Below are 8,729 nucleotides of genomic sequence, written 5' to 3'. Positions count from 1 at the left end.
CATCCTCTATATATTTTACACGGCAGCCGTTTCCCACTGAGGCAGGGTGACCTAAAAAGAAAAAAAAAATTCATCATTCAACACTTTCTCCATCACTCATACATAATCAGTCTTTGCAGAGGCGCTCAGATACAACAGTGTAGATGTCCCTCCAAACTGCCAATATCCCAAACCTCTCCTTTAAAGTGCAGGCATTGTACTTCCCATTCTCAGGACTCAGACTATTAATCATGAATATAAGCAGAGTGGAGGCAGATGGAAACTGGGTATCCAGATATTAGACATGTCAGAAAAATTCTTTTATTGCGTTGCAAAAGTAGTAAAGTGGAATAAATATGAAAGAGAGAGAGAGAGAGAGAGAGAGAGCAGATTGAAACAGTCCATAACCTTAAAAAGAAAACAGAAATAAGAGAACTGGATCAAATGAGTTAACGTAAACATGTAGGGTCAAAAGCTGATGCCGGTGATTTATTGAAGATGAGAAAAGACACGTGAAAAACTTAAGTACTTTTATTCTGAAGACATTTCGCCAACTAGTGACTTGGTCAGTTCAATACAGATGATAAATTAGACACATGAGCAACACTTGGGTATCTTTATTGTGCAGTGTTTCGCCACACAGTGACTTCATCAGTCCAGTGCAAAGAAGTTTGTAGATGAATGGTTCAGAGAACCGACATGTTGATAAATTAGACACATGTGCAACTCTTGGGTATCTTTATTGAGGAAACGTTTCGCCACACAGTGGCTTCATCAGTCCATACAAAGGAGAATCTTGAAGAACAGGAGGAGAATGAGGTAATCAGTCCCTCAACCTTGAGTCGATGTGGTCAGTCCATCAATCTTGAATAGAATACGGCATACGTGCTGAGAAGGAGCTTATAAACCGTTGGCAGGAGAGGTGCAGAAGTCATAGGTCGTGTAACATTTGTTCATTGTTGAAGTAGGTCGTGCCCAAGAATTAGGCAAGCGAAGAATTCCCAAGTATTAAGATCCCAAGAAGTTGCAGTGTCTGACAGGTTTGTAGATGAATGGTTCAGAGAACCATTGGGATCTTAATACTTGGGAATTCTTCGCTTGCCTAATTCTTGGGCACGACCTACTTCAACAATGAACAAATGTTACACGACCTATGACTTCTGCACCTCTCCTGCCAACGGTTTATAAGCTCCTTCTCAGCACGTATGCCGTATTCTATTCAAGATTGATGGACTGACCACATCGACTCAAGGTTGAGGGACTGATTACCTCATTCTCCTCCTGTTCTTCAAGATTCTCCTTTGTATGGACTGATGAAGCCACTGTGTGGCGAAACGTTTCCTCAATAAAGATACCCAAGAGTTGCACATGTGTCTAATTTATCATCAGTGCAAAGAAGAATGGTGAAGATTAGGAGGAGTTTGAGGTAATCAGTCCCTCAGTTTGGAGTCGATGTAATCAGTCAATATACGCAAAGAAGGTGTTTATATACTGCAGACAGGTGAGGTGAAGCAGTCGTAGACGGTATCACCTTGGACAATCCACAGGTGTAAGTTGGTCATGCCTGTGTGTTAGACAGGCGCAGAATTCCCTGTATGAAGATCCAGAGATGCTGCTGTGTCTGATAGGAATGTCAATAAATAGTTCTCCGAGCCATTTAAAATACAGAGGTTATTTGGAGGTGTTGAAACTGGGAAGAGTAGAGGACGAGGTGATTAGTCCCTCAGCCTAGATGCTATTCATCACTAGTTTGGATGAATCTGAAGCATAGGAAAGAAGATGGTCGCTTATATGGGAGTCAGATGAGGTGCAGCAATCTTCAGTTTCAACACCATGAATTGATAAAGTTACTGGGTAGCGAAACGTCTTCAGAAGGAAGATACCCAGGTGTTACATACGTGTCTAATTCATGACCTTATTTTTACTGTACACCATTACTGCTACCATACTTGTCTGACGCATCAACACTGGAATCTTGGCACAGACGATATTTTCTTCGACATGTTTGTTAACCTCTGGCCCAACTATTGTGCATGACCTACTTCCACTAGTGGGTCCCGCCCACCGCTGGCGATGCCTTCAGCTGCTACACTTCATCTGACCCCTACATAAGCAACCATCTTTCAGTCTGTGGTTTAACTTCATCAAAACTACGGTGGTGAATACCATCTAGGCTAAGGGACTGATTACCTAGTCCTCTACTGTCTCCAGTTTCTTCTTTATTGAACTGACAAACCCACTGGTTGGCAAAACGTTTTCAGAATAAAGACATTCAGGTGTTACACGGTATTGTGTACCATTTATACTCCCTTATTTGAAATTATTTGAAAGTGTTAATGTATGCCTGCGTGTGTCACATACAGTTTACCATTATATACTGCACTCTCGCGCTACCGTCCACAGGATGGATATGCGATGCACAGTGAACTAGCAGCTTTGGAGACAGAATCTAATCAAATAAAGTTCCCGTATCGTTTCGCAGAAAAGCGTCCCCTCCATCCGTCGCCGCCCAGGAGACCATTAAGGCATGGAGACAGGTAATCTCCCTTCCCTCCAATCCGTTAGGTAGGCAGGAAGGCTCGAAGGACGCCACCCCACCGCTGTGCCCTAATGGGAAGAGCCCTGTCAAGTGTTCCAGGAATAATGTCAGTGGGAGCGATGAGGTAAAGAGAGCGCCATGCTAGGTCCCGACCGCCAGCAGGATATCCCCAGACAAGTCGGTGCTTGGGTCCTTTCTCTAGCACTTGCCTGCCTGTCGGTACTACTTAGATCTTTGTTCTAGCACTTGTCTGTCTACCGCTTGGGACTGATCTCCGCTTCCTGCGTTTACTAGATGATCAACATGGTTCTGTGGTGCTCAGTGTCTGGCCTTATTGAATACATGTTGAGACTTTCAAAGTTTAATACAATTCGAGAACATTTCTGTGGATTTTCTGCAATTAGTGATTAGTTGTTACAAATGTTTAGTGTCTCCTGTGTGAATATGATAATGGTATGCGATACCGAAACGTTGATAAGACACATGTGCAACAATTAGGTATGAAGATTGAGACACTTATGCAGCATATGGGAATCTTTATTCAGGAAACGTTTCGCCACACAGTGGCTTCATCAGTCCAATACAAAGAGGAAGGCGTAAGGAGAGGAGGAGTATGAGGTAATCAGTCCCTCAGCCTGGAGTCGATGTGTTCAGTCCATCAATCTTGTAGAATGTACAGCATAGGGCCGTAGACGTGGCTTATATACTGTGGTGAGGTGAGGTGAAGCAGACGGAGGCGGGATCATAGTGGTACCATCCACTAGTCGAAGTAGGTCTTTGTCCAAAGGTTGAACAAGCGTTGAAGAATTCTTTGTAAGAAGATCCCATGATGCTGCAGTGTCTGACGGTTTTTCAAACCATTCATCACAACAATTAGGTATCTTTATTGTGAAACGTTTCGCCTGCACAGTAGGCTTCTTCAGTTGAGTGATAAACACAATTATCACAAATTGATAAGTGATCGAGGACGAACTGTAAAGTCTTCCAGTTTCTCCTCTACAAATTGTAAAGCATCCATGAATTGTTCCAGTCAAAGCATTGTAACTTTTATTCTTAAAACAGACCCCAGCGGTATAGTTTTTAATAAGACGCTTCCTACTTGACCCTCCTGGTACACTTTTGGAACATATTTAAAGCATTCAGTAACACCTATCACAGATATATAAGTGAATGTTGTATCCTCAGCGATTAGCTTAATTGTTTATGTCCAGTTAGGTGAAGTGTTATTGACTGGAGCTTCTCCATATTTATTACAGCTGAAGTACACAAAGGTACAATACCGAGGCTGGAACAATACACAAATAACCCGCACATAAGAGAGAGGAGTTTACGACGACGTTTCGGTCCGACTTGGAGCATTTACAGTGTGATTTTGTAAATGATCCAAGTCAGACCGAAACGTCGTTAAAAGCTTCTCTCTCTCTCTCATGTGCGGGTTATTTGTGTATAGTACAGCTGATCCTGACTTTAACTTTTATAATTCCTTGTTTACACAAGCTCAGCTTCATCTCTCCGTCTCTCTCTCTCTCTCTCTCTCTCTCTCTCTCTCTCTCTCTCTCCTTGTCTCTGTCTCACCATCTCTCCGTCTATCTCTCCGTTTCCCCGTCTCTCTTTAGGCTTTATCCTACTTGAGCTCATTTCACAACCCAGTAGTCTTCTCTAAGGTATTTTTACCACCTGACAACACTTGATAACATCCAGGCACCTATTTACTGTTAGGTACCATGGGAAGTAGGTGTAAGAAGACTTGCTTTTACGTCTTCATCGGCCCTGAATTGAGCCCGGGTACTTGAATTATGAACCGAAATCGCTGTCACTGAGTTACAAGCAGCCTGTTACCAAATACATAGAATACCAACAAGTTAAATAAGACACATGTACAACATTTAGGTATCTTTACGTGAGAAACACTTCGCCTGCGCAGCAGGCTTTATCAATCTCAAATTGGCTCCACTATAAATTTCTATTCACCAAAAACCCGCGATTAGGAGAGGAACCAAATGACGATGTTTCAGTCCGTCTTTGATCATTGTCAAGTCATATCTAAACCGAGAAAAGTAGAGAGGGCCGAAAGACATTACGGGGGGGGGGGGAGGAGGAAGAGAGTGATAGTAGTAGTAGTAGTAGTAGTGGTGGTGGTAACAGTGGTAGTAGTAGTAGTGTGATGGTAGTAGTGGTTGAAGAATTTGCAGCAGCAGTAGTAGTAGTAGTCGTAATAGAAAATGTAGGAGTAGTGGGAGTCGTAATGAGGTAGTAGCAGTAGTAGTAGAGTTAGCAATAGTTACAGAAGTGTACTAGTAGTGAAAATAATAGTAGTAGTATTAGTAGTAAAAGTAGTGGTAGTAGTAGTAGTAATAGTAGTAGTAAAAGTAGTGGTAATAGTAGTAGTAATAGTAAAAGTAGTTGTAGTACTAGTAGCAGCAATACATAAGAGCACAAGGGGATCACCGCAGATGTACTGTCCCAGGATAGGCAAGACTAGTGATAGAGTAAATTACATGTGTAGGCGGTGAAGATTGAAGTATCTCAACACCCTAAGACAGTGGATCCCTTACCTTGGGTCACGACCCAAATGAGGGTCGCAGGAATAGTCCCGAGGGTCAAGAGAAGGTCTTGGAAATTCTTTTAAGTAATTATGGGTAAGTGAAGTCTGTGGATAAGTACTTGAGCGAGTGAGTGATAGGTGTTGTGTAGAGTTTGTGTTGCTTGATGAGTGGATTTAAGAACGGGAAGCTTTGAGAGAGTCCGTGTACCGTCTAGAACACGACGAAAAACACTAGCAACTCTCCTGACCACCACTCTGAAGGTGAAACTGTCCTGCCTCTCCAGCACAAAGGACGCTTCCATACTGTTTCAAGTGTCGGTGAGGTAGACAAGATCACTACGGTAATGAACTTGTTTAAGGACCGTGACTTTGAAGTACTTCCTTCTCCGAATTGAAAATAAATACTAATTGGAGACCAAAACGATTGGGCGACTGGTGATATGATCTCCAAAATTCCCACAGCTTTCTGAGATCTCCATGGTCACTCAAGCACTCACTGAAGGTCTCCGAGTCTCCAAGGAATATCCAACCAGAACGCTACCACCGCATTACACCGTACTGGAACCGCTACTCTTATACACGCCTCACTGAGCACTGCTCACTGAAGGAGAAATATTATTACTGTCACAACGAAAGACACAAAAACCTTGACTGCACATTAACCACTCAACTAAAATGTCTCAACTGCAAAAGTGATCATCGCGCTGTAGCAGTCAAGTGCCCACTCTGAAAAGAAATCATAAATAAGAAGCTTAAATAACAAAAGAAAGTTAGCTCCACCAAGACACCGACCTATGCAGCCATCACTAGACTCCAGGCTGATATTCAGAAAATTCTCCAAGTAATCCAACAACCAGCCACTGCAATGAATACTCTTTCCACCTTTCTAAGATGACGATCTCATCAAGATTATGTACTACATGAGTTATGTCCATATGAAAAATGCTGCTTTTCCTGGGACCTTCAACTCGACCATAAACAAACTTCACCTCAACGACTTGCTTAACCTCAATTTCCTGATGCTGCACCATCCACAGACAAAAACTAAAGAAATCTTCCCCAATATTTAGAAGCATTACCGTTCCAACAGATCCTCCAATCACTACCGCCCAAGCCAATCCAGCTGCCGCCTCCCAAGAAGCGCAAGCCGCTCCACCTGCCCTGCCTACCGCCTCCTCCGTAACCACAGCAACACTGCCGGAAGATCAAGACTCACACACCTCTGTCAAAAAATTGAAGTCGCCGACCTCACCCTCGGCCTCACCTGGAAAAAAACTACGATTCTTTACTAAACCCTTGAACAAGAACATCATGTGCACCAAAGACCTCCGTCCTCGACTCTGTAATGGAACTGTCAAATACACCTCCGTTGCCCCATAAAACTTCACACAACGACAAGTCCAAGATTTGTGAAACAGTTCATCGAAGATTTCGACAATCGTGCACAGCTTGGCTAGCTTTCAAAGGAAGTGTTTAAAAATCTTAAGAATGAGTCATTCCAAATAAGACAGTAAACTGAACTCATGAACTTCAGTGCCTACCAGCTGCCTCCATCGTGAAGGCTGTTGCCCTTCGCAGTAAAGCGCTTGTCTGTTGGGTTAAGCTCTGGCTCTGTTTCTACGACTGAAGACGCTCCTCTCTGGCGCCATTCTTAGCCTATCCTCACTTCCCCTCTCTCTCCTCACCTGAGATTTAGCTATGACTTGACAGTGTTCCAGATCCGGCTGAACCATCGTCGCAAGGCTCCTCTCCGAAGTGCAGGCCTATTGTGACTGAAGAAGCCTACTGCGCAGGTGAAACGCTTCGGAATAAACTACCTAAGTACTGCAAATGTGTCTTACCAACTTGTTAGTATTGTTTACAATTGTTGTATTTACAATATTGGACTTACACCGTGATTCTAATATTAAGACCGTGAGTCACACCAAACCTACTCATACCGCAGGTCACACTGGACCAGAGAAATATCGGGAAAAATTTTGTTATTAATGAATATTATTAGTTTTTAACTGGATTTCGCAGTACGAAGGTTTACGATACGTGGCGTACAACAAATGTGTTTTGTGAAGTCAGTATTCCACGAGAGCGTTAAGGACGTGAGATTGTTTCACTGTTGCCAAGAAGATGGATCAAGAATGTCTCCGAGGTGGTTATAGATCAAGAAAGTCACTAAGATGATGGATCAAGAAAGTCACTAAGATGATGGATCAAGAAAGTCACTAAGATGATGGATCAAGAAAGTCACTAAGGAGATGGTGGACCAAGAAAGTCACTAAGGAGATGGTGGACCAAGAAAGTCACTAAGGAGATGGTGGACCAAGAAAATCACCAAGGTGGTGATGGATCAATAAAGTCACTAAGAAGATGATGAATCGAGAGTCACTAAGGTGATAATGGATCAAGAAAATCGCTAAGAAGATGATGTATCAAGAATGCCACTAAGGAGATGATGAATTAAGAAAGTCACCAAGGTGATAGATCAAGAAAGTCACCAAGGTGGTGATAGATCAAGAAAGTCACCAAGGTGGTGATAGATCAAGACAGTCACCAAGGTGGTGATAGATCAAGACAGTCACCAAGGTGGTGATAGATCAAGAAAGTCACCAAGGTGGTGATAGATCAAGAAAGTCACCTAGGTGGTGATAGATCAAGAAAGTCACCAAGGTGGTGATAGATCAAGACAGTTACCAAGGTGGTGATAGATCAAGAAAGTCACCAAGGTGGTGATAGATCAAGAAAGTCACCAAGGTGGTGATAGATCAAGAAAGTCACCAAGGTGGTGATAGATCAAGACAGTCACCAAGGTGGTGATAGATCAAGACAGTCACCAAGGTGGTGATAGATCAAGAAAGTCACCAAGGTGGTGATAGATCAAGAAAGTCACCAAGGTGGTGATAGATCAAGACAGTCACCAAGGTGATGATAGATCAAGAAAGTCACCAAGGTGGTGATAGATCAAGAAAGTCACCTAGGTGGTGATAGATCAAGAAAGTCACCAAGGTGGTGATAGATCAAGACAGTTACCAAGGTGGTGATAGATCAAGAAAGTCACCAAGGTGGTGATAGATCAAGACAGTCACCAAGGTGGTTATAGATCAAGAAAGTCACCAAGGTGGTGATAGATCAAGATAGTCACCAAGGTGGTGATAGATCAAGAAAGTCACCAAGGTGGTGATAGATCAAGAAAGTCACCAAGGTGGTGATGGATCAAGACAGTCACCAAGGTGGTGATAGATCAAGACAGTCACCAAGGTGATAATGGAACAAGAGAAGCTACATTTATTCAATATAAAAACACTATCAAATATTAATGACACATGCCAGTCATAGTTAAGAAGTTCAGTTGCGCTGCCACACAGGATTTATTGAAGGTGTTTTAGAGGGTTGAGCGCAGCTCACACCTCTACAACATAATTGTCATCAAAGATTTAAGTTATACCATGAATTAAGAAAAGATCTCAGAGTTCACGATACAAAACAGACAAAGCAAATGTGGTAGTAATTATGGATAAGGTAGATTATAGTGGAAAAATAAACACGTTATTAGAAGACGGGAGAACTTACAGGCCTCTTAAAGGCCGATTCAACATCACAGAGTCTGTCAGCTCTCAAAGACGATCCACTTATAGAATGGTTGTATTCTCTAACACACCAGGTGATCTTGCT

The sequence above is a fragment of the Cherax quadricarinatus genome, chromosome 74 (genome assembly GCF_038502225.1).
Source record: "Cherax quadricarinatus isolate ZL_2023a chromosome 74, ASM3850222v1, whole genome shotgun sequence".
In the NCBI taxonomy this organism is placed as follows: domain Eukaryota; kingdom Metazoa; phylum Arthropoda; class Malacostraca; order Decapoda; family Parastacidae; genus Cherax; species Cherax quadricarinatus.
Note: the sequence above shows the minus strand (reverse complement) of the source record.